The 25,905-nt window shown below is 49.0% G+C and overlaps 1 protein-coding gene across 1 annotated transcript in view; it reads right to left on the bottom strand.

Annotated features, from left to right (window-relative positions):
• Gprk1 (G protein-coupled receptor kinase 1) overlaps positions 1 to 25,905 on the bottom strand; it is a 130,298-nt gene that overhangs the window by 101,690 nt on the left and 2,703 nt on the right. The window lies entirely within an intron of this gene.

The raw sequence follows: 25,905 nt of genomic DNA, 5'->3' as shown, positions 1-25,905 counted from the left end.
GTTTTTTCTTTCTTTTTTTTTCGCTTCTCCTCGCCATCGAAATGCGGCCGCGCCGCGAGTCCAATTAACTCTCAACCTCATGTCGAGGAGCTGCGACCACTGCGTCACCGTGGCGGCCGGGTCTGAGGCAAAAATGGACACTGCGGCACGAAAACGGGTCGGCACGCATGTATATACGCAATCGGATTTGATCGGCACGGCCCGAGGCGAGAGATATAAAGGCAGTTGGGAACTAGGGCTCAAGCCCGTTTAGGCTTTGGGCGAGGGCAAAACAGGACAAATGTAGGGAGCAAGGCCCAATTCGGGATTTGGAATGCCCGTCACTGCCGCGCAAGTGCTTCCTCAGTCCGGTTAAAGTTATAAAAAAAAACGGCTTCGTACTATACGTTTACATACTGAGCAGAAATATGCCGCTATAGTGCCTCCTTCGCCGGGGGTATATGGACACTCAGCGAGTGCAGGAAACAGCTGACAGCACACGGACTCCGAGAATCTTCGTCCAGTGTTCTGAGAATCATCGTCTCATGTTCTGTTCATATATTATACCTTATTCTTGAGATCGTTTCTCATCGAAACGATCATTATTAGTCGAATTAGCCTCCACTCGCTTCAAGATTCGCACACGGCCGCGAAATTTCCTTCGAGCACTAACTTGCACTGTACACGAGTTCGAGCACTCGCCAAAAGTCACCGAGTGATCGATCGATCGATGACAACGGGGCCCCGATATAAGTCGCAGTTCCGAGAGCCGAGTTGCAACTTCGTGTCGCGCCCTTCACAGATGGCGAGGCTATTTGGTGCTCGACTGGAGTTTATTCGATATATGCGCCCCTGAAGCACACACAGCATATACCACAGCCTGTGCACACTGTACGTGCAGTTCGTGCAGGGCGGAAACCGCACGCAGCGCGGAGTTATTCGCATAACGGACACGCGCTCTAGTCTTCGAGCACACCGCGAGGCGCTCTTACGTTTCGCCCCATTCCTTTCGCTAACTTATCACGCCGCAAGTCCCGTAGGTCATCGCCCAATGTACAGGCGCCGACAAAAGTGGTATGCTCCACGCAGCGCGGGAGCCGGAGCAGCGGCACACTAGAGTCACTGGAAAAAATTTCAGAGCACCGCATTCGTTTTCCCCAAGCCGCCGACGCGTTCATTGGCCCAACCGTACCACGTGACTTTGGAGTGCCATATACCTTTTAAGCGCCGGGCGGGCCGGCTGAGTTAGAGCGCAGGCAGCGCATGCTGGTTCCCTACGTTTTTTGTGTTCCGATTGTCGCGCTCGCGTTTGACTGCAAGGAAATCATGCCTGGCTGCTGCGCCTTCGGATGCAGCAACCGAACTCAATCTGGAAAGGCTTTTTTTCTAGATTCCGACCGGGAAAAATGACCGAGAGCGTCGTTCTGCGTGGTTACACAGAATCGGCCGGGAGAACTTCGAGCCTACAAAAAACACCCGCGTGTGCGAGGTATAAGTACACCTTGCTTGTGCTTTTCGGCACTATTTTAGAAGATATTTAAGCGAAGTGCACGTGGTGTTAGCGATGCTACGAAAACAGGAGTTCAGTGCAGGGATCGTTCGCGTCTTGCACGTTTGACGCGGGTACACGTGTACGCGGTTGTTGCTCAACACACGCGGTTATTTCGTGCCCGTGGCACGCGAATACACACTTGTCGCGCGAGAATTCCGCGTCCTCACGTGCACCAGGTACTCGCATGATTTCTCCGCGCACGTGAGCGCGCTCTCGCCTCTAGTCACTCGACCCATATGACACTTGTTTTTCGCAGATCGTGACGATCGCAGTCAATAAAAACATGGTCAATACGAGGCCCATGATACTTCCTTTTTTCCGCTTATCCTTTGCTCATTTATACATATGCATTTCCGTTACATTTATACATATGCATTTCGAGCTTGAAACCAATGGCCAGGTGATATTCACAACACATGTTTCAAATTTTGAGCTTGTAAGCCGAGCACATGCAATGAACTGAAGTGGAGGAGGAGGAGGAGGAGGAAAAAGCTTTATTCTTGTCCTGTACAAGGTGTTGCCACCCGCCTGGCTAGTCCCATGCTGGGACCGGGAGGTCAAGCCTCCTAGCCCTATCACGGGCGTACTGGACAGCCAGGACTTGAGGGATATGATCTGGAGATCTGATCATTCCTAAAAACCGATTCCGGGAAATGCCAGGGCCGAGCGACCCACACTCCCAGAGCATATGTTCAAGCGTGCATATCTCCTTTTTGCATGCTTTGCATATAATATTCATGTCTGCAATGTCATACCATTCCTTTATTTGTGCAGGTGAATAATAAGACTCTGTTTGTAATTGCCTAAGTGTAACTGCTTGTGCTCTGTTTAGTCTATAGTGAGGGGGTGGAAACTCCCTCCTTCCCATGTAGTAATGTTTTGTAATTTCATTGTATGTAATGAGGGTATCTCTCTGTAAGTTCTCCAATCCAGCAGAATCAAAACCATATGTAGAAGCGGCCCGGTCTGTAAGGTCGCGGGCGACGCTGTTGGCCGATTCATTTGGATTGACAGGAATACCATCAAGTGAACCAAGGTGCGCCGGGAACCAATAAATGAAACGCGTAACATTTGTTTGCCTTTTGTTAATTATTTTCGCAGCCTGTGGGGCAATTTTTCCCCTATTGAAAGCTCTAATAGCTGTTTTCGAGTCGCTATAAATTTCTGTAAATCTATCGTCTGTTAGTGCCAATGCAATGGCAACTTGTTCAGCGACTTCAGGTTTGCTAGTGTAGACCGTGGTGCAGTTGGTGCAATTGCCCTGATGATCCACTACTGCCGCCGCGAACTTAGTTCGATCGTTGTAAGCAGCCGAATCAACAAAGCAGGCTCCTCTGCCCCCTTTATCCATTTTCTTGATTAACGCCCTGGCTCGCGCAACTCTCCTGTTGATGTTATGTTTTGGGTGCATATTCCTGGGTAGCGGTGCGACAATTATGTTGTCTGCGAAATCTTGATTAACTTTAGTGTACTGTGCTGGATCCGTAATCGGGTTGATCATAATCTTGTCCAGGATTGATCTTCCCGTACTGGTTGTAGATAGTCTCGCTATTTGTGATGTTTCTTGAGCCTCCGCGATCTCCATGGTCGTGTTGTGTATTCCTAACTTGAGCAATTTTGCAGTGCTGGTTCGAATTGGGAGCCCCAATGCGCTTTTAACAACTTTCTTGATCGCTGAGTCAAGCTTCTTGAGTTGAACCTGCGTCCAGTTGTACATGGCAGCGGCGTATGAAATATGACAGAGCACGAAAGAGTTGATTAACCTGATGAGGTTATCTTCTTTCATGCCCTTGTGTCTTCCTGCCAGGCGTCTGATCATCCTGCACGCGTTATCCGTTTTAAGGGTGATTTTCTTGACCTCGGTATGGTTTCCACCGTTTGCGTCAATGAAAAAGCCTAGTACCCTGATCACGTTGACTCTGAACTGAAGTCAGCATACATATTATGTTCTATGTTGAAATGCTACGGTGCATACCCAAATAATGTTATGCTTGATGCATGACAAGAAATACAAAACAACAGAACACTCAGTAGCTTTAGTTTCACTCTGTCACTATGCATGTTACATCAACCGCTCTCTAAAAGCACAATAATTTTATACATCGCCGATGTAACTTAGAAAAAAAAGTGCTACGTCACCAGCGGGCGTTCCTGCTTTTTTTTTTTTTTTACACAGGCAGCAAATCTTGGCAGTCTAAGAAAACAGTCATAAATAAGTTGAGAAGAGTAGCCGCTCATCAACGCACTAGAAAGCCGCGTTCATAAATCGCAATGTAGCAATTTTTCGCTCATTATTAGTGTACAGAAGTACGTATGCGTTGCTGTAATCACGCGAATGGCTCATATTGGCCTTCCACAAGATTTAGTGCGCAAAGTGGTCATCGAAGTTGGTTTCTACGCCTGCTGTGGACAGATCGTCTTACGCGATCACGGAGAAACACCGGTGCGCACACGGAAGTCGCAGTGTGTCGTGCGTATACGGCGGACGAAGTCGCCCGGCAGAACCGAGAACGCGCGGTATCCATTTACAAACTAAATTAAATGTATCCGATTTAGCTTGTGAAATTATACAATGAACGTACGTGCCTGTGACACTGCCAGGTGTTAGTTTCGTCCTGCTTAGAAACATTCAATAGAAGCCGACGGCGGTCCACGATGTTCATGCCCAGAAGCACAAGCTTGCCTCATTCCGGCTCGAAGTGATGAAACGTTTCCTTCGTAGCTCGCTCCGCGGAAGGGAAAAAAAAAAACGCGTGCATAAGCTCCCGATAGCAGCGCTAAGCCGCTGCCCACAATCGTAGCACAGTTCCAGCAGTAAACACGATCGGTGCGCAAAACAACCACCGGCTGCATTAATTCGCACAAAATAACATTTCATTTTCGTTCTTAGCAACCATTATCTCCGGGCACAAAGTATTTGTACTTCAGTAAACACTCAAACCGATGTGTCACCGAATATAAAGCTCTTCCAACACGGCGGCCTTCCCGCGACGCAGTCGGCTTGGAAGGTATATGGCGGTGGCCGCTCAGTGTTGCCAGTCAAATCCCGACCTTTGCGGTACTCTGAAATTTTTTCCAGTGACTCTAGTTTGCCGTTGCTCCGGCTCCCGCTGCGTGGAGTATGCCACTTTTGTCGGCGCCTGTACATACACGCCGCTCCACCAAGACCACCGTCCCTCACCACACCAGTCTTCGACAACGGTAGAGAGACTACACCTCTTCGCGATGCAGAATTCGTTGGCATATTGCGCTAAAGCATGCCGCTAGTGACGCCCTGATTTCAGTATATATATATATATATATATATATATATATATATATATATATATATATAGTCTTCAGGTAGCACGTGTGGATTTATTGACCAGTTGGCTTCCACCAAATAAGTCGCACTTTCGCCCGAAAGGCGAAGCATCGATTGCGATGGCAAATTAGTACGCAGCTATACGAAGTAAGCAAAGTAGTTTATATCGGCCGCATTAACTTGGAAACATACGCCGACTAACTGAATTAACAAGCATCGCGCCAGCGCGCACAAGCAAACACGAACACATCGCACTCGATGAGCGCGCACACTCGGCTGTCAAAACGGTGGTGCGAGCAAGCGCGGCAGCAGTAGCGAGCGAAATGACCTACGCGCGGTCTATCGCTTCAACGCGGGAGCGGCGAGAACACGGCGCGCACAAAGGCATGGGCCGTCCTGCACATGCCTTTCAAGATACCGCGCGCGGCCGTACAAAGTACGCACTTGTTGGCGGAGTCGAAGCTGCCCCTCTCCCTCCCACGCTACCTCCCCGCTTTCCTCTACACAGTGAACTCTCACTTGAGTGAACTTCGAGGGACCCAAGGAAATAGTTCACATGACTGAAGGTTCACTAGAATGTGAAATAACACAGGGCACTGCAGACATAGAGTGAAACGTGTTAAATGAAATTTATGGAATTACGCACATCAGTATATACGAAGTACGTAAGAGTTACGCTGCTGCCTATCTCATTTTGAAACAAAGAAAATCAAAGTTTCATTTGCACTGGTGCTCTTAAAGCGCAAGAAGTAACAAAGCTGTCCAGAGAGTCTTTGTTTTTGTGCACTTTCTCAACAGGCACAGCCTGTTGCTTGGACAGGAAGTCTCGCAACTTACCAAGGAATCGTACAGCTTCGGCCCGAGTTACACTATTTGAATCTCCCTCTGCCATTGAATCTTCCTCGTCGCATTTTTCTTCGGAACGAACATGAAAACAATTTCCAGCACAGGTAACGAGCTCACTGTCCCTGCACATAGTCTTCAAACGAAGTGCTGCTGTCAACATCCAGCTGGTGACAGACCTCTGTCCACATAACGGGGGGAAAGGCCTGATCTATGCCAGCAGTTTCTCATTGAAGGCGGTGTTACTGTCCACCACGAGTCTCAAGTTCGTTCAACTAAAATATTCGCTATTCAGAAACTCGCGTAACTGAAATATTTTTGCACAGAATGCATAGGAAAACCGCCGGGGATTTTCTGAAGTTCGTTCTTCTGGAATATTCGTTAAGGAAAGCATGACACGGTCACCCAACATTTTGCGGTCTTCCGCGAGATATCGTAGTGGAGGGTCTATTATGGCTAAGACGCGTAAAAACTGGGCCGTAAAAGCACATTTCTGTACAAAATATGTGCGAGAACTCGCCGGCTCTATAGGCCCCGCCCTCCTGCGCCCACCGCTATGTTGCCAAGCCATGTGTCACGCCATCCGCTGCATGCAACCGAGTCTGCAACAAAATCAACCACCGCACCACGCGAGGGCCGGAGCATAGCTGCCGTTTGTTGTCGTATTCACTCCAGCTATCGCGTGCCATGTCTTCTACAACGCCAACTTCGCGTGATCAAGCAAGCGACGAATCTGGGCAGCGATGGCGCTACGCATTTTGACTTCGAAGACATCGCCACCGGTTCAGTGACGAAACATGGCCTCGGAGATACGCGCGCGCCAGCCATGTGCAAAGCCGGCGCGTGCACATCTTGGAGGCCACGGACAAAGACAGCCCAGTAAACGTGGTCAACCTAACATGGCGACATTGCTGCTGCGCGAAATGCTGCTGATGCGTTTCTGCATGCTATTTCATCCGCGCAGCACTGCCTAGCCAGCCGATCACGGAAGGCCAAGTCTCGTGCTATTTCCCACAATGCAAATTGTTACGCGCGTAGATTGTTTGCTGGCATGCATTTCACTCGGAACCGTATACACTACAAATATACAATTATGTTAAGCTGCCGCGCGTTCCCGCCAGTTCATTTTTTTTCCCCTTCTGTAGCGTGCGGCACACATGTGTCCACGGCGCTGAAGTTCAAGTAATGGCTGAACTTGCTTTACTGCACCCGATATCGGTAAAAAAAAAAAAAAAATATCGCAAGGCTGACGTTTGTCCTACCGGATGGATCGGTGCCCGAGCACGGTCAGCATCGCGCGTGGACGCAGCCTCAGCTTTTTTCACGGGTATCCCAAACTCGGCAAGCAGGCGCAAATCGTCGTCGTAGCTGTGTAGCCATGAAGTGTTCTGTGAACAAAAGCGTCAGATAAGCGCCAGTCTTTCCTGCCCACATTCCTCTCGCAAGCCTTACGCTTGACGGGCTGCTTGGGGAACACGAAGAACGAACCATGACGATGCACTCCTTCCTTCGCTACGCTCTGCACCACAGCGCTACGTGACATTGGTTCAGCCGCTGCAAGTTGAGCAATTTCAGTGGCAAGCTGAACAAAGTAGAAGTTTCCCGCATGCGCGCACAGCTGGAACACTGTTCTTGGCAGGAATAGTCGTGTTCGCTGGGCAAGCTGGGCACGCTCTCGAGCCGTGACCTGATGGTCACGGCTCGAGAGCGTGCCAGTGTTGCTCGACTGGTATGCCGTTCGAGTGTAATATAAAACATTCAGTTATAAATTACCTGCTGGCTCAAAATTCGCTAAAATTTTGCCAACGTGTTTTTGAACGCAGAAAGATTATCTTATACCATACAGATTATGATAGAAAACTGGGTGTCGTGCCCCCTTTAAACCGACCTTCGTACAACTAAGAACAAAGAAGACCGCTGCGTACCCATTCCTCTCTCAACGAACGACGCTGCGAGAGAACTTCGCATTGTAACACACACGTTCTCCGTAGCAGAGTGGAATACCGCGCAAGCAAGGCGCACCAGACTGCACAGACTAAACCCTTAATTCACTGCAACTCAGACCTCCGGCCGCGCTGCACCGACGCGAAGCGTCTCTTCTGTGTCGGTTGTGGCTGCGAGTTGCCTTCACGAAAGCTTACTCAGCACTAACTAAAATGTCGGATAGTCCTGCATGTGATGTTCGCGGACGCGAGGAGAACATTCACCACTTATTGTGCCAGTCTCCTAAATTTCAAGCACGAAGAAAATCTTTGTCCAACGCATTGAGGAAACTAGATGATTGTCCTCTGAGTGAACGGACAGTACTGGAGCGCCGTGCCCACCGCTCAGAAGGCAGCGAAGGCACTTTGCTTTTCTGAGAACGTCTGATATATATATATATATATATATATATATATATATATATATATATATATATATATTATATCGTAAAACTAAGACTACTGTAACTGGCGCGCGAGATTCAGCTGCGATCATCCATTCTCCTTGCGCCCGTTCGCGAAATGCGCACTTGCTGCCGGAGCTAGACGTTTCTCTAACTAGACGTGTGTGTGTGTGTGTGTGTGTGTATATATATATATATATATATTCATTCAACAGGCTCTCTCCGTCTCTGGGAATGCGCAGTCGCAAAGAGCTCCAACAGAGCGCCAGAGCCATGCAGCCACCGCTGTACATTTCACAAAAAGAAAAAAAGAAGAAATCGCACGTGCACTATAATTGTCGCCATCGCGAATAGAATAATGTTAGCTCCGGCGGATAATCCGTCTGCGGAGGAGGAGAAATCTCTCCCCCAAAGAGGTCATCCACGTGTAATCTCTCCAATTAGCTGCCGACATTGTTCGCTCGGAGAAGGCGGTCAGCGTGAAACAAGATAACCGCGCAGCATGGTGCACACGCGTGCATTAGAACACTGGTCCCTGTGTTCTTTTTGTACCTGTGTGTCGACCCCGAAATAGTTTGCGCTTATATATAGGTTACGTTGGGTTGTACGTTGGGCCGTAGAAGCTTATAATGGTTAATGTTGAAGACTGGGCGAGTTGGTACCGCGTAAACTTGGCGACAGATGGCCCTCCGTGTGGGTATACCTGCCTCTCCTTTTGTGTTGCGCGGATAACTGCGTCATCTATCGGCAGGTACTTGATAAAGGTGACAAGAACACGCGCGCTCGAAAACCGACATAGAAGAACACGGAACCTGGTTGTAAAAGGAGTGAAGGGGGGTGGGGATGGCACATCGCCAACGCGGAAAAAAAAGAAAGAAGACACTCGCTAAGGCTGCATAATTTTGCGGAAACGTGTTCTTCGGTCAGATCGCCCACGCCTAAGACATCTCATCGGTTACCCTTATACGATTACTAGGCTACATGACACTTTAGTCGCAATCAATTTTAGCTGGTTAACCGGTTCTAGTCACGTGAACCATGGTTCGAGCCTGCCTTCTATATCCCCTTCATTCAGAAATTATGCTATTCTGCAGAGAAATTTTTTACGACTTGCAGGTATTGGTATTTTCGGTGTCCAGACTCCGAAGAAAAAAAAAATTCACCTCTCTAGGAGCATTATTATGCAAATTCGGTCGCGTCCTCATATGGAGACATCGTGACTCAATACTTTTTTTTTTTTTTCGCAAGTTTGCAGAAAGGAGGGCAATTATTTATTCAAGGTTGTGCGAGTGGTGCGTGAACGGGTTCCCAGGTTGTGCTATTGGTAGCAACGGTCCTTCTCAGCTGCGATGCACAGGAAAACATCGCATGCATTTCCGGCAGCGGACCCTGGTTTTCGCCGCACACTTCTCGTATACTTGCACGGCTGCGGAAACGGTGACGGGACTTGCTGAAGCCAATGGTCCTTCGCATCCTACCTCACCCAATCGCATCACGTTTAGAGCAAGGACGGTGACTCGAAATGAGCTATATTCAGGAACGACATTACAAGAAAAACACTAAATTGCAGCGCAGACAATATTCTCAAGTCCAAAAAACAACAGTCTGTGTATACCGCTTCTGCGGGTCAGCTTCGCCCGAACGAAATTCTATTGATCTGGCATCAAACTAGGAGTCTCTCACATCCGGGCAACCATTCGAGGACGCGACATAGAAACGCTTACGTTTACCATCTTCACGATCGAACAGTGCGTACGGCGATGTGTACGACATCGCACAATATTGCCACCGCACAAAATTAAAACGAATGCCAAAAACAGGCTCATTCTTCAACGGTGGGCTGGATAACGAAACTAGTTCAAAAAAGTTTCGGTAGTTATAAATTTTCGCGTGGTGCCTATGGGTCGCCGGCGCGGTAAAGAAAGACTGAGTGTGTCACCGTGTCTCCGAATGGAGACGCGGATGAAAACAGGGTCAAAACTATTCAGTAACAGAACCACGAGTATTGATTAACTGTTTTTCATGAAAGGTGGCTCTTTCTTTACATAAAACAGGGGTGTTTTAACTGTTCCGAATGACTGAGGTTGCTGTAAAAGAGAAATTCGAACAGCGATAAACCAGAGCTTCCGCAAGACATGGAGTCGTCCGTCTTCAAACATCATTTTTTCTCCGGTAGTGTTTCGCCGCTTCGTATCAGGGGCGCGATCGGAGATATCTTGTTCGATACGCGTTCTGTTCAGTTGCTGCAAAGTCACGAAGTTGCAGTATGCAAAATTTGTGACAGCGGGGCGGAGAGAGCAGCCAATCAGGAAGCGGTGACCTCCCCGGAAGTTTACTTCCGTCGTTTGTCGTCTGCTTGCAGACAATATACTACGAAACGAAATGTTTCTCGTCTTCCAAATGAATGAAATCTTTATCTAAAAAAACGTATTGTTTCTTCTCAAGCACAAACAGGTTTTCAAATAGTAGTACGTGTGACTACTGCAATTTATAACTATTAGTTTCCTTGCGTCGTCCCTAGGTGGTGTCGCGCACAGCGAGAAGAAAAAAGAAGAAAAAAAACGACGGGAAGAGTGGCGCACTTTTCAACATTCCAGTGGCTCGCTGGCACCGATGATGGGGTCGATTTCTCTGTACAACCAACGAATTATTTGTTTCGAGATACAAAAACGACGCCGGAATTCACTTCCTTCCATCTCTCCAAACGCGTTTCGCACCGCCACCCGCTCTCCTCCTTCCTCTAGAAACGCCAGCGAAACAACTTAGGTTCCCAAAGGAAGCGCCATTTTCTCGAATTAAACTATGGATTGGATACAAACGTGCCATGCCGCAGCCGCCTGTTGGATCCAATCCAATCCACCAGACGCGCCATGCGAAGCCGTATGATCGCTCCAAACTTCCCAGCTCCCGTGGGGTTCGGCTACAGTGTACTAGTAGTTCGGCGCCTAGCAGACGAAATGCTCGGTGGGAGGATGATTGACAGGAGCGTGTCGTCATTTTGACGTCACCAAAAACGTGGCCGCGCCCCGCGGCTGGCGACGTCGGCGCGGAGTAGGCCAATCGCGCGCGCCGGTAACCGAACGAACGCGCCGAACAACCATCTCCACACGCACCCCAGATGGCGTTCGTTGCATTTGCGTATGTTTCGAATATTAACCGCACCAGTGTTCAAGAGCGACTCCTTGCCCCTGCGATAGAGTTGCTCGTGCCAGTCTGTGCTTGCAGACTCGAACAAATGTTGTTACCACTTTATACAGTCAAAGGTGAATTTTCGAATGGAGTACCAGTCGAACAACAAGGACAAACCGATCGGTATTCGAAATTTCGAACATTCGAACACCCATACTAGTCAGGATTCGAGCGAGTGCGGCCCTGTTACGCTGGCTTTCCGGGAGCAGTGTTTCATTGCGAACAGGCCTTAAAGGGCAACACAGACGTTTAGATTAACTTAGTACGATAACGTCATTCTTTGAAAACGCTATATTCGGTAATTTGGCGGGAAAATATGTTACAAGAAAATATGAGAGCCGCATCTTTCTTTTTCTTTCTCTCTTTCTTTTTATTTCCTTAAAAGATTACAAAAGCTCACCGTCGGTACGCCAGTGCGTGACGTTACGGATTTGAAAGTATTTTCTCCTCATACTGGGCTCCTTATGGCGCAACAAAAGGTTTTAGAAAGTTGCTAGGTTGAATTTCTTTAATCTTTTGGAATGCGGTGGTGCCTGCTCCCCCTCCCTTTTTTTTTTTACGCAATAGTCTAGATGCGAGGCAACGCCGCCAAAATAATGGCGCCGCGGCGAGTTGTCCCGGAAGCTCCAGAGAGTAGAGGGTGAGCGAATATTCGAAACTTTCGAATAACGAATAGAATAGTGCCCTATTCGATTCGGTCGTCTTCGAATCGAATAGCCATTATTCGTAAATACTAATATTTGTCGAATACCTTTCGAATATTTCCGAACGCCAACTCCGCCCAAATAAACATAAAACTGGAGCAAAAGTACGCTAAATTTTCACCCCCGTGGTTATTTATTTATTTATTTATTTATTTATTCGCATACCCTCCAGCGCCAAGGCATTGTGGAGGGGAGTGGGATACATGCGAAAAAAAGTAACAACGACTACTACAAGTTTATATAATGCAAGCGACATGTGCAGTGGACGTAATCATTAAGCAATCAAATAACAAGAATACTGCGACATTCAAATTATATAAACCCAGCGACATCTGAACTGGACAAAAGGAAAATACGGCGCGACAGCGCTTGCACAAATACAGCGCCCGTCTCACAGTTGAAGAAAAGCAAACAAGGTCCGGTGGAAAAGTGCGCTGTCTTCGATTGACACGATGTCATCAGGAAGGTGGTTCCAATGGTTCGTTGTATGTGGAATAAATGAATATAAAAATACAAATGAATATAACTGTCTGTGTGACAAAAAGTGCCTCTTACCTTATTATACAGACGTAAAACGTGAGAATTTGCGCATAGTGGGGCAGGCTACGCCATTCTGGCAGCCATGCTTTGCAGGCTGTACAGCGATCATTCACAATCTTTCTGAAGAGTCCTGTGCGTGCAAAGAAGCTACTCGTTCGCTTCTAACGCTTGAGTCGTGCTTTCATTCAACAGCGCTCCATAACGTACTACGTTATGACAGAAGCTTGCCAACTTTAAAGAATACCGGGATGTGAACATCGTTTTACATTAACTGCGATAACGGTTGTTCGTTATTCGAAAACTCCTAGAAAAATATTCCGCATTCCATTGGATTCGATTCGCTTCTGGCACTATTCGATTCGTATTCGATTCGGCCTCAAAAATCACCATTCGCACACCCCTGCTCCAGAGAGAGTCGCCCGGCGCCTTTCGCTTTTTTTTTTTTAAGTCTTTTTCCGGCTCGTCAATTGATTGCGAGAATGGCCCGCTCTGCCTAGTGCGCCGCAGCGTAATTTACTAACACTTATTAACGCACATCTACAGCTCAGCATCGGTATGTGAAATTGATACGCTTTTGGCCCATCAAAAGTGTCGAAAGAACTTTGTGTAGCAAAAGCGAGGAAATGAATCAGCGGCACTAAAGTAGACGCACCCCCGCATTCTACGCGTTCGTCGTTCTCGGATGACATTTGGCCGAAGAGCTCTAGCGTACGCACGAGGTCACCTATACACCGCACCAATGCGCTTCTCGAAGACAGCTGCACCTACGTGAGCCCTAAGTATCATCATGCGAGTGAACATTCATTCGCGGGGTGTGCGCACACTATAGCTGACGCTCTTTCCCCCTTTCCCTTCGTGCGGGGTAGACGACCTGGCGACATACTGCGGATATTAACCTGCCCGACTTCTCCCTGCCTTTTTAGCGCTAACACAGTATACGACGGGTATCAGTGCTTCTGTCTCTTCTTTCTTTTTTTTTTTTTATTAGCGCTAATAACCATCATCAGTCACTCTGCCGTCGGTGAAAGCTGTCCGCGTAGTGTGCGTATTCAGAGACATTCGAGCCCTTAAAAGGTGGGTTAACAATTAACGGGCCGGCGGCACCAAGCACACGCATTAACTACTACAGACGCCGCATCACCCCCCCCCCCACTTTTTTTTTTTTTTTTGTGCGTGTTTTAACCGAGCGGCCTCGATCCGCGCAGGCACGGTTTAACAGCGCAGCCAGAAGAGCCGCGAAGGAGTCCGTCTCGTGACTAGCACGCACCGTGCATACAGATTGGCCGCGGAGTCGTCACCGCGCAGAGACACGAGGCGTTTATGACGCATCGACCCCGACCCGCTTTTCCAGGCAAACAATGAGCGCCTGCGGGAGGAAGCGATGACGACCGCGCACGAACAAACTAGCGAAAGAGACAAGCGCGTCGTCGCCAAACGGCGCCCAAGACGAAGGAATGCATTCCCGAGGCGGTGTAGAGCCGCACGGCCGACCAAAGCGAACTTCCCAAACGGAACGTCGCGTGTCGCGAGCTGCCCTTTCTTTTTTCTCTCTCTCTCTCTCTCTCTCTCTCTATCACCCCCTCCCCCCCTTTACTCTACGCTGTGGGCATCGCTCGCGCAGTGTGCAGTGAAAACGGTTCAGAGCGAAATCTCGATTTAAGAATAGCTGATTTTACCAGAAAGTTAGGTGGACGGATGATATTAAGAAGTTTGCAGGGACAACATGGCCACAATTAGTACATGACCGGGGTAGTTGGAGAAGTATGGGAGAGGCCTTTCCCCTGCAGTGGGCGTAACCAGGCTGATGACGATGATGATTTTACCAAATCTCTGATTTCGCGAAGTGATTTCCCGACGCTGTGCAAATATTTGAAACTTTCGAATAACGAATCGAATAGTTTCCCATTCGATTCGGTCGTCTTCGAATCGAATAGTCATTATTCGTAAATGCGGGCGATTAGCCAACATCATCTAGATTGCTAGACAGCACAAGTCCTGTTTACTCCGATCCAAGACGTCACGCTATATACCTAACCTGAAATTTCCATTGACAAAGCAGGCGTAATGAAAGCGGTGAGGTCAAAATCACTGTTGCCTACTCGGGAGCATCCCCATTAGGTTCTATGGCAGATGGGCCAGGTAACATGACGTCATGAATCGAAGTGAAAAGGACTTGTGCCATCTAGATGGTGTATGATTAGCTGCGCCAGCAGTGACGTCGTTGCTCTCCGTCGCAGCTGAGCGCGCGCGCAATAGTTCCTCACCGGCTCCGAAATGGGTAGGTCACGCATCAAACGTACTCCTGAGGAGCAGGCAGATTCGATCAGCAACGGCGCGAGCAGAACCGGGAACGAGCTCGTCCACGCCGTGCCGATGCTGCAGCCCGGGCACATGAACAGGCTCGTGCAGCCGAGCGTAAGCAGTAGCTGCGTACCCCGAGGACCTATCAGCATACCAAGCCATCGTTTAATGAACCATCGGGATTAACCCAGTGATTAACATCGGGGCCGCGCGTTTCAGCTTCGCTGGTTAACCAACTCTATGGAGTGCTTGGGCGGTGACTTTTTTGTCATCCGCTTTCGTTTCCATTAATTTATGATTTCTTCAATTCTATTAATAAGTGCAAGTTATGTCCCCTATGCTGTCCTCGGTGACCCTGTTCGTTGGCTTCTTATATATATATATATATATATATATATATATATATATATATATATATATATATATATATATATATATATATATATATATATATCCTCATCAGCCTAGTTACGCCCACTGCAGGGCAAAGGCCTCTCCCATACTTCTCCAACTACCCCGGTCATGTACTAATTGAGGCCATGTTGTCCCTGCAAACTTCTTAATGTCATCCGCCCACCTAACTTTCTGCCGCCCCCTACTACGCTTCCCTTCCCTTGGAATCCAGTGCGTAACCCTTAATGACCATCGGTTATATCTTCCCTCCTCATTACATGTCCGGCCCATGCCCATTTCTTTTTCTTGATTTCAACTAAGATGTCATTTACCCGCGTTTGTTCCCTCACCCAATCTGCTCTTTTCTTATCCCTTAACGTTACACCTATCATTCTTCTTTCCATAGCTCGTTGCGTCGTCCTCAATTTCAGCAGAACCCTTTTCGTAAGCCTCCAGGTTTCTGCCCCGTAGGTGAGTACTGGTAAGACACAGCTGTTATACACTTTCCTCTTGAGGGATAGTGGCAACCTGCTGTTCATGATTTGAGAATGCCTGCCAAACGCACCCCAGCCCATTCTTATTCTTCTGGTTATTTCAGTCTCATGATCCGGATCCGTGGTCACTACCTGCCCTAAGTAGATGTATTCCTTTACCACTTCCAGTGCCTCGCTACCTATCGTAAACTGCTGTTCTCTTCCGAGACTGTTAAACATTACTTTAGTTTTCTGTAGATTAATTTTCAGACCCACCCTTCTGCTTTGCCTCTGCAGGTCAGTCAGCATGCATTGCAATTGGTCTCCTCAGTTACTAAGCAAGGCAATATCATCAGCGAATCGCAAGTTGCTAAGGTATTCTCCATCAACTTTTATCCCCAATTCTTCCCACTCCAGGTCCCTGAATACCTCCTGTAAACATGCTGTGAATAGCATTGGAGATATCGTATCTCCCTGTCTGACGCCTTTGTTTATTGGGATTTTGTTGCTTTCTTTGTGGAGGATTACGGTGGCTGTGGAACCGCTATAGATAGCTTCCAGTATCTTTACATATGGCTCATTTACACCCTGATTCCGTAGTGCCTTCATGACTGCTGAGGTTTCGACTGAATCAAATGCTTTTTCGTAATCAATGAAGGCTATATATAAGGGTTGGTTATATTCCGCACAATTCACTATCACCTGAATGATAGTGTGAATATTGTCTATTGTTGAGTAGCCTTTACGGAATCCTGCCTGGTCCTTTGGTTGACAGAAATCTAAGGTATTCCTGATTCTATTTGCGATTACCTTAGTAAATACTTTGTAGGCAACGGACAGTAAGCTGATCGGTCTATAATTTTTCAAGTATTTGGCGTCCCCTTTCTTATGGATTAGGATTATGTTAGCGTTCTTCCAAGATTCCGGCACGTTCAAGGTCATGAGGCATTGTGTATATAGGGCGGCCAATCTTTCTAGGACAGTGTTTCCACCATCCTTCAACAAATCTGCTGTTACTTGATCCTCCCCAGCTGCCTTCCCCCTTTGCATAACTCCCAAGGCGTTCTTTACCTCTTCCGGTGTTACTTGTGGGATTTCAAGTTCCTCTAGCCTATTCTCTCTCACCTTATCGTCGTGGGTGTTACTGGTACTGTATAAATCTCTATAAAACTCTTCAGCCACTTGAACTATCTCATCCATATTAGTAACGATATTGCCGGCTTTGTCTCTTAACGCACACATCTGATTCTTGCCTATTCCTAGTTTCTTCTTCACTCTTTTTAGGCTTCCTCCGTTCCTGAGAGCCTGTTCAATTCTATCCATATTATAGTTCCTTATGTCCGCTGTCTTACGCTTGTTGATTAACTTAGAAAGTTCTGCCAGTTCTATTCTAGCTGTAGGGTTAGAGGCTTTCATACATTGGCGTTTCTTGATCAGATCTTTCGTCTCCTGCGATAGCTTACTGGTTTCCTGTTTAACGGCGTTACCACCGACTTCTATTGCGCACTCCTTAATGATGCCCATAAGATTGTCGTTCATTGCTTCAACACTATGGTCCTCTTCCTGGGTTAAAGCCGAATACCTGTTCTGTAGCTTGATCCGGAATTCCTCTAGTTTCCCTCTTACCGCTAACTCATTGATTGGCTTCTTATGTACCAGTTTCTTCCGTTCCCTCCTCAAGTCAAGGCTAATTCGAGTTCTTGCCATCCTATGGTCACTGCAGCGCACCTTGCCGAGCACGTCTACATCTTGTATGATGCCAGGGTTCGCGCAGAGTATGAAGTCGATTTCATTTCTAGTCTCACCATTCGGGCTCCTCCACGTCCACTTTCGGCCAACCCGCTTGCGGAAAAAGGTATTCATTATCCGCATATTATTCTGTTCTGCAAACTCTACTAATAACTCTCCTCTGCTATTCCTAGAGCCTATGCCATATTCCCCCACTGACTTGTCTCCGGCCTGCTTCTTGCCTACCCTGGCATTGAAATCGCCCATCAGTATACTGTATTTTGTTTTGACTTTACCCATCGCCGATTCCACGTCTTCATAGAAGCTTTCGACTTCCTGGTCATCATGACTAGATGTAGGGGCGTAGACCTGTACAACCTTCATTTTGTACCTCTTATTAAGTTTCACAACAAGACATGCCACCCTCTCGTTAATGCTATAGAATTCCTGTATGTTACCAGCTATGTTCTTATTAATCAGGAATCCGACTCCTAGTTCTCGTCTCTCTGCTAAGCCCCGGTAGCACAGGACGTGCCCGCTTTTTAGCACTGTATATGCTTCTTTTGGCCTCCTAACTTCACTGAGCCCTATTATATCCCATTTACTGCCCTCTAATTCCTCCAATAGCACTGCTAGACTCGCCTCACTAGATAACGTTCTAGCGTTAAACGTTGCCAGGTTCATATTCCAATGGCGGCCTGTCCGAGATATATATATATACATATATATATATATATATATATATATATATATATATATATATATATATATATATATATTCCTGAAAAATACTAAAGACTGTCCGGTTACTCAAGATGTTGACTGTTTGACAAGAGCTTCTAAGCTTTCGTCTGTAGGGCTGATCCATGTTCACGCTGTGAACAGGCACTGCGCTATTTTGTAGTCCCAGTAAGAAAGATCTGCGTCACAGCCGAACAGAAATGTTTATGCAGTTTATTTGTGAAATGTTCACGCAAAGGCGGCCGAAATGCAGCGGTGGCCGTTGAACATTATATATATATATGTACGCAGGCGGCGCTGCCGCGCGGGCAACAAGGCAGTGGAAAAAAATTGCGCCAGAACCGATCTCGCGATGAGTGCCGGCGGTAATGCGTTTAGCACTGAATCAACAAAGCGACACAACGTACCGCCGCCGTCGAAAGGAGTTACGTATGAGGCGTGTACGCGCTCCCGCGGGAAGGGGCTCTTCTATCGCGCTAGCCTAAGAACGCTCGGCGCCATCTAGCGGAGCCTCCGCGAAGCCTGGGCGTGGCCTCCGAAATGCACGGCGTGCCGGTGCGTGCAAACGCCGAGAAACGCGTCGTGCGCAGAACGGGCTCCTCTGTCGCGCTTCTATCTGGACGCGCTGGGCCACCTAGTGGCGAGAAGTCTGCGCGTTGACTCCGAGACTAGAAGCGTGGCGCTCCGGTGCGCGTGAATGCTGTTCCCTCGCTTGCGGCTCAGTCAGTGGCGCATGCTCAGTGACCAAAGTGGGGGAGAGGTTCATTGAAGAGGGGCGCATATCCAGTACCTAATGTGTCGGGTTGCTGTCTTTGAGGAATCCTTGTGAAGATGGTTCGATTTCGCTCAGCATCGGAGAAATTTAAGGAATCCTATTCGCCACTGTAGAGCGGCACATTCCCAGTGGCAGGTAACTGGTTAGCCAAGTTGGGAACTTAAAAAAAAAGATTCAGTGCCGCTCCACTCTCTGAAGGTGGATGACCAGCGAAGCTGTGTACAGTGATGACTATATTGATTATATATATAGCCGCACACTGTGGACTTAACTGCATCGATTTCTTGGTGTACGCGAACCTCTTCTACGCACGCAGAAAAAATGAAAACCTAGTCGTATACAGCTTCAGTGTAAAAGGTTCATTGAAGACTAGCATAGATTGAGAGAGCAACACCTGCAGTACTCCAACTCGTCGTCAAAGGGTTTCTTCAAGCAGCGGCACCTACCCAGCCCCGCGTCTGCAGTGACCCATATCGGCGTGAAAGAGGTTCGTTGAAAGGCGCTACGTATGCACACATTGCCAGACTCAGTGGCCCAAGTTGTTCCGATGGTTGGTTTCGATCCCTCTTACGTCAGTACAGCTGTCCGACGTGCTACTTATTCCACCAATCATTCCACCTACCCAGTGACCCAGGTAGGCGGATATATAGTCCCGGAAAGTGCGCTATCGTATTAAAAATTGGTCAGCGACTGCACCGGTATTCTTTCGCAATAACTTATGCCTTAAACACACATGGAAATGATAAAGATATCATCGAATGCGCATCGCCACCGACAAAGGTAAACCCGAGCCTGGCTTTTTTTTTTTTTTTTTTTTCGGGCTCAGAACCGCTACAAGCGATCGAAGAAACGTGGGAGGCAATGTTAAAGGCACAGAGCCTGGAAGATCAGCGAAGTCTGGTGGACCGGGCCCGGGCTGCAGCATTAGCCAACGGCTTTCTGGACTAAGAGAGCCGCCCACCTAGGGCGAAGAAAGGACACTTTCTCGCTGTTTCTTACAATAAACGTTCATTCCTCCTCCTCCTCGAGATTACGAAGCAATGCAAGATGACGACGGCAAGCGCTCGCCAAACCGTCTCCAAAACGATCCGCGGGCTCACACGACAACGCCGCTGCGCGACCTTACACGCGTGCGTGCAAACTTTGTGCCCTTTCTCCGTCCGCTCACCGTGCAGCTGCGCGTCTCGTTATACGCTCGATGCAGCACCGACACAGTGCCTCATTTCCGAGCACCCGGCTTCGCGTACAACGGGCCACGAAGAGAAGAGGTTCACTCGGAGGGGGCGTCACGTGACAACTTTTGAAGCCTACTCGTAAAAATATGTGCCTCACGGGAACTACGCCCTCACTATGTGCATGCGGTAATTTCTTGCCGCCGAGCGTGCGGAGTGTGGGGAGGTAGCGGAACGGAAAGCGGTCGGCGAGGGTCGATGGCGAAGAGGGCGTCACTTTCTTTAGGCGCTCCCACGAACCAAACAATGACTGGAAATGTCCGGCAACCGCGGAGGGCCAAAGAAGCAACGCGCAGATAGCCCCCCCCCCCCCCCCCCCCCCCCCCTCCCGAAGCAAAGGAGCGGCGTCAGCGTCAGATGAGGCTGACCTGCCTAAAGCCCCTCCATACACGTTTCCGCCGACCAGGAAGCGGCGGTGGTGCGTGGATGCAGGGGCTTTAGGCCTGCCAAGCTGCCTCCTAGGTTTTGTTCTTTTGTTTCGTCCCCTATGGCAGCGCGCAGATGCAATTCTCTCTCACGGCACGTGCGTCGTCGACATCTGCGCTAAGAGCGCGATTCATGCTCTCCGCTTCTCAAACAACGTGACAACCCCCCCACCTCGCACGCAGATGGCACAATGCACAATCAGACGATCGCGAAGCGCGAGGCAGCAGAAGAAAAGAGACGGAACATCAACGCGCACGCGGCTTAGGAGAATGCCATCGCTCGCAGCGGGTCGCCGCGTACATGAGGCTCCGCAACAAAGGTCATTGTCGTATACGGGTCCTTCCCGGGGGGGGGGGGGCAGTGACGCAGATGAGCGAGCGCCTCGCGTGCACTTGGGCGTCCATTGAGTATAGCTGAACGAATCGCGAAGAAAAGAAAAAAAAAGGCGATATAGTATAAGCCAACGGAGGGTGTATAATGAACGAATGAGACGTCAAGACGCGCACTAGACCATCCGTTACGGCGCGTCAGCGCTCCCTTGCGCTTTTCCGCGGTGCGAATTTATTGGCGCACAAAGTGGTTGTGCGGCTCTATTATTATTGTTATTATTATTAATATTACTACTACTACCACTACTACTACTACTACTACTACTACTTGTACTCCCCGTTGCCATTCTGAAATTGCGTTCTACTCTGTGCCTTCATCTACTAGAGTATGCCGTGCGGCTCTATTATTATTATTATTATTATTATTATTAAATTACTACTAGTACTATTACTACTACTACTACTTGTACTCCCCGTTGGCATTCTGAAATTGCATTCTACTGTGTGCCTTCATCTACTGGAGTATGCCTGTGTAGTTTGGGGCGGAACGTGCAAATCTAATTCTGACCTCATCGAATGCATCCAGAATAAATTGGTATCTATTTTCAAGCACCGCTCTTACCATTCTGGCGAGCATAGTTCAGCCCTCTCAAATACACCTCAACTCACACCTCTAAAGTTAAGAAGTATTACATCAGACCTTCTGTTCCTCTATAAGGTGTTCCATGGCGCTATGCATCGTCCGAAGCTTCTTCGTCATGTGCAACTTTCCGTGCTGCAAAAGTATACACCAGGCAGCATTGAGAGTTTTCCGCGCGGCTTTGTTGCGTTAGAGACTTTCTATATGGTTCGACTCATTAAAAAAAACACAGAAAAAGAACGGCAGATACACTTAGCACTGCTTGCGTGTTGAATGCGAAATCATTCAAGCAATTTTTTCGATTGATGTCTTCTACATCCATTAAAGTTCTTTCTGCTCATTCGGTGTGTGTGTGTCTGCGCGTACAGGTGTACGTATACGCAGACACTATAGGGTTGCATCTGCAATGTCTGCAGTGAATGGCTAATTAGCTTTAGCAATTTGCGCACGCTCGCGCAGCCTGTCATTAATGCACCGACCTGGCTGTCCTCCGTAAAAGCGTTTACATGACAGTGGTATACGATAGACTATGCCTTCATTGCACGCTGCATAATTGGTGCGATGTTGCGTGTTGCACAATTTCTCCTTCCCCGCTTCTTTTTTTTTTTTTTTGCGTCCGTCATTTCGCATAGCCTTGCCAGCTTACCGGGAGCAGACAACACTTTTACGTCAACCCATTGGGCTATATACCTTCTTTAAGTTGTGCGATACCCTATGCATATGAGGGATTACCGTAACCTTTCCTTTCGTGCAGTGGACGTAGAACACTATTGGTAGCCCTTATGGCCGTGACAAGCTTTTCGGCTACAGAAATTAACACGCGTCTCGGGTACCCTGCCTCCGAGAGGCGAGCGTATTGTTGGCGCAAAGTGGCATTCATTAAGTGGATGCATGGTTTTTCCAAATAATTATTGAGGCAGAGATTTATAATCGCCCTCTTAATTAGCTTCGAGTTAAATGCGAGGATGGGTTTGTTAGCTCGTGGCTCCAACACAAATGATCATCATTAAAGACGAACCTTATGTCTGAGAACCGGATGTTTTCGTTGCTGGGTGGTTCGTGCGTCATTTGTAGGGGCTTCTGGCATTTCCTGTAGACCTGTTCGTGTGGAAAGGCAGTATAGGCTTCCCTATGCCAACTCCTAGTGCGACGAAGCATGCATGGCTACAAGCCGCGGCCAATGAAGCTATAATGTGACCTCCCTACACATAGAAACGAGCAAACGTGATCTATTTCTGCCTCTATTTCTTGCGTGCGCGTGTGATATATGAGCGAACAAACTGCAATGTCAACAGATGTAGTTGAGCGAGCGGCCTGTGCATTATCAGACTGCAAGAAACCGGAATTAACTTGTTGACGCACTTCGCTTACGTATGCAGCAGTCAATGCCGAGGAATTTTTGCAACAAATGCACGGCTCTCGAGTTGTCGGTATTCTTAGTAACGCACCTATGCACCGCCGTCACAGCTTACCATTTCTGGTCTAACGGAAACGCACATCAGCTGTACGCACTTTTCCCCGGCCAGAGGGCACTACGACGCTTTAATTTATCACGCTATAGTCGCCGACAGCGGCCACTAGGGATGCGAAAAAAAGAATGAATTGACATTTAATAATACTAATAATAAAAAAGACAGAAATCCCAGGATACCTAAGCACTCTCCTCGTGAGTTGAATTGTATTCTGGAGTTTTAGGCACCGAAACCACGACTTCATTGTGAGGCACGCCGTAGTGGGGCAGACTCCGGATGAATTTCGACCACCATGGGGATCTTTAACGTGCCCACAATGCACGGGCCGCGGGCGTTTTTTTTTTCATATTTCGCCCCCATCTAAATGCGGCCGCCGCGAGATTTGATCCCACGAGCTCGTGCTCGGTTAGCAGCGATACGCCATAGCTGCAACGCCACCACGGCGGATTCCTCGCGAGTTGTGAATGCGAAAGATTTAACGCCCATTCGAACACCGCCAAGAGGGTCCTTCGAGACCCGAACTCCTCGCGCGCAAGCGAGCGCGTTGAGACGTTTGGACGAGGCCGGTGATCAGCGACATCGTGCCACCTCGCTCGACTGCGGCAGAATCTAATGTCACGCACTCCCGAGTAAGCCGCGGGGATTTTGATCTCACCGCATTCGTCACTCCGGGCTTGAACAATGGAAATTTCGGTCCAAGCAGCGCGACGTCATAAACCACAATCTGCACAGGCCTGCTGCTATCTAGGAAGTGCTGGTTAAGCCCAGTAGGTAAGACACTCGGCTTCTGAGCGGGGTGTCGTAGGTTCGAAACTCACTACCGTCAACGTTCTTTTTTTTTTTTGTCTTTCGGGTTCATTCTGTTTTTTTTTATATATATATACGTTTAATTTCCTTATAGCGATTACCCAGGCGCAGTTAGAACGCAGGCGAGAGCTTGCGCGGCCAAGGAACGCGCGGATAAAACAGCTAGGCTTCCGACAGTGACGTGGCGTCGCGGCGATACCCTCTCCGCTCACGCAACACCTCGCGCGCCATCGCGGCAGCAGGTGTAGTACGCTTTCGCCCGCTCTGCACCGGCGAGGCGCGCCTGTGACGTGGCGTCGTAGCCCATGGGACTTTAGGCGCCGTTTTTGGCTTGTCCAGACGGCAAGACGCCGGCTTTTTTGCTCAACGGGCCGGTTGATGCTTTCGCATCAATACCGGTTATAACGCCCCTGAAGTGGCCCAGAGGGCTATGAGGAACGCAGTATCGGAGGTCACCGGATTGATTTTGACCACCTGCGTTTCCTTAACGCGCACGGAACACACGGGCGCTTTCTACATTCCGTACAAATTGAAATGTGGCAAGGATCGAACCGGCGACCTCGTGCTCAAGCAGCCACAGCCAGTGATGAGATGACATTCCGCATCACAACGACCCACGCCCTGTCACCCGTCCGAGTGTTACGGACCGGGCTCTGCCGAGCTCGCGAATGCTGGCGCTTGCGAATCGCAAACGCGTCACGAGGACGGCCATGCGCACTCGGTCAGTTTCGCACCTTGGACGCTCCTGTCGCGTGACGAGCTGTCGAAAGTGTCACGGCAACTGTCCATCGCGTCCCATGCCATTCTGCTTCCACCGCTAAAGCTGTACACGCGTGTTATTCCGGCACCGTTACCGGCTGCGGATCGAACGATTCGGTGCACCTTCCTCGCTACGGCCGCAGGTAACTCAGAGTGAACGCGGGGCCGTCGCCTATGGTCGCTTTTACATTCTGTACACACTGCAGGCTTGGAACACGACCGGGTGTTGCACTTGGCATCGATTACCCGTCAACCACTCCGCTCAGGGGGCCGACACCGCGCATCGCCGTTACTGTTTACATTAAAGAACCAGAGCCCGGCTCTGGCGAGGAGGATACACGTGATAAACATAGCGAGAGGCCGTGGAGAGGTGAGAACAAAGTGACACCCTTCATCGCGCACGCATCGAGGCATGCGCGAGGAGCCGAGGTCGCGGCTAATCCTATTACGACGACGCCCACGCGCGTGTAACTCAAGGCGCAACTGACAGCTTGATGAGGCACATCCGCGCGTGCCAGTCGCGCCGACGCTCGCCGCCGTATAGTCGCGGCACGCGCGGGGTTTCTTAAACCTACGGCTGCACACGAGCATTGCTGCACGCGTCCGTCCTGGCGCGGCCGTCAAAACAGGCTCGTGCGTCAAGAGGGGACGAGCCTGGCTCTGCGTGGTGTTCGGTTACCCGGCAGCGCAAGCTCGGTCGTGTGTATACGTGTTATAGTCGGTCAGGTTGCTTCGTCGCGCTTTTTACCCACAAAGCGCGCCCTCTTGGGCAGTATCAAGTTTGGAAGCACGAAGCAATGCCGCGCTGGGGTCACGGCGTCTATACAGGTGGCCATCCATCGTGACATTTCCTTAAAACGTCGCTGCGCAATGCGCCAGCAATGAATAGACCGTGTGACAGCCGTCTACCCGGGCCGCCCAAAAAATTCTTGGCAGATGGACCGGAGAAAAAAGTACTGCAAAAAGAAACACCCACAGACATGAGCGAAATAGTCGTGACAAAGCATTAAGAGCTTGTGCTTACGGCAAATCCACGCTTTTGTCCCTATGATTGTCATATCTTTCCGCCTTTTTTTTCCCCCCTAACCTCTGACGGTGCGAACATAAATTACGTGGAACTCCGACGCGCCATTGCCGCGACGTATTCCGCCGAACAGTGCTACATCGTCCGGCCGTATATATGATCTGCACGCACGCACGCACACACGGACACCGCACGGGTCACATAACTGCACCATCAATCACACGTCGCTTCGCCGGCGCTGGAAACGACGTTTCCGTTCAATACATGCTACACATCGCACGCTGCGCGTGCGTTCTTTCTTTCTTTTT

The sequence above is a fragment of the Dermacentor andersoni genome, chromosome 3, assembly GCF_023375885.2.
Source record: "Dermacentor andersoni chromosome 3, qqDerAnde1_hic_scaffold, whole genome shotgun sequence".
NCBI classification, from domain to species: domain Eukaryota; kingdom Metazoa; phylum Arthropoda; class Arachnida; order Ixodida; family Ixodidae; genus Dermacentor; species Dermacentor andersoni.
This window is presented reverse-complemented; position numbering and strand designations above follow the sequence as displayed.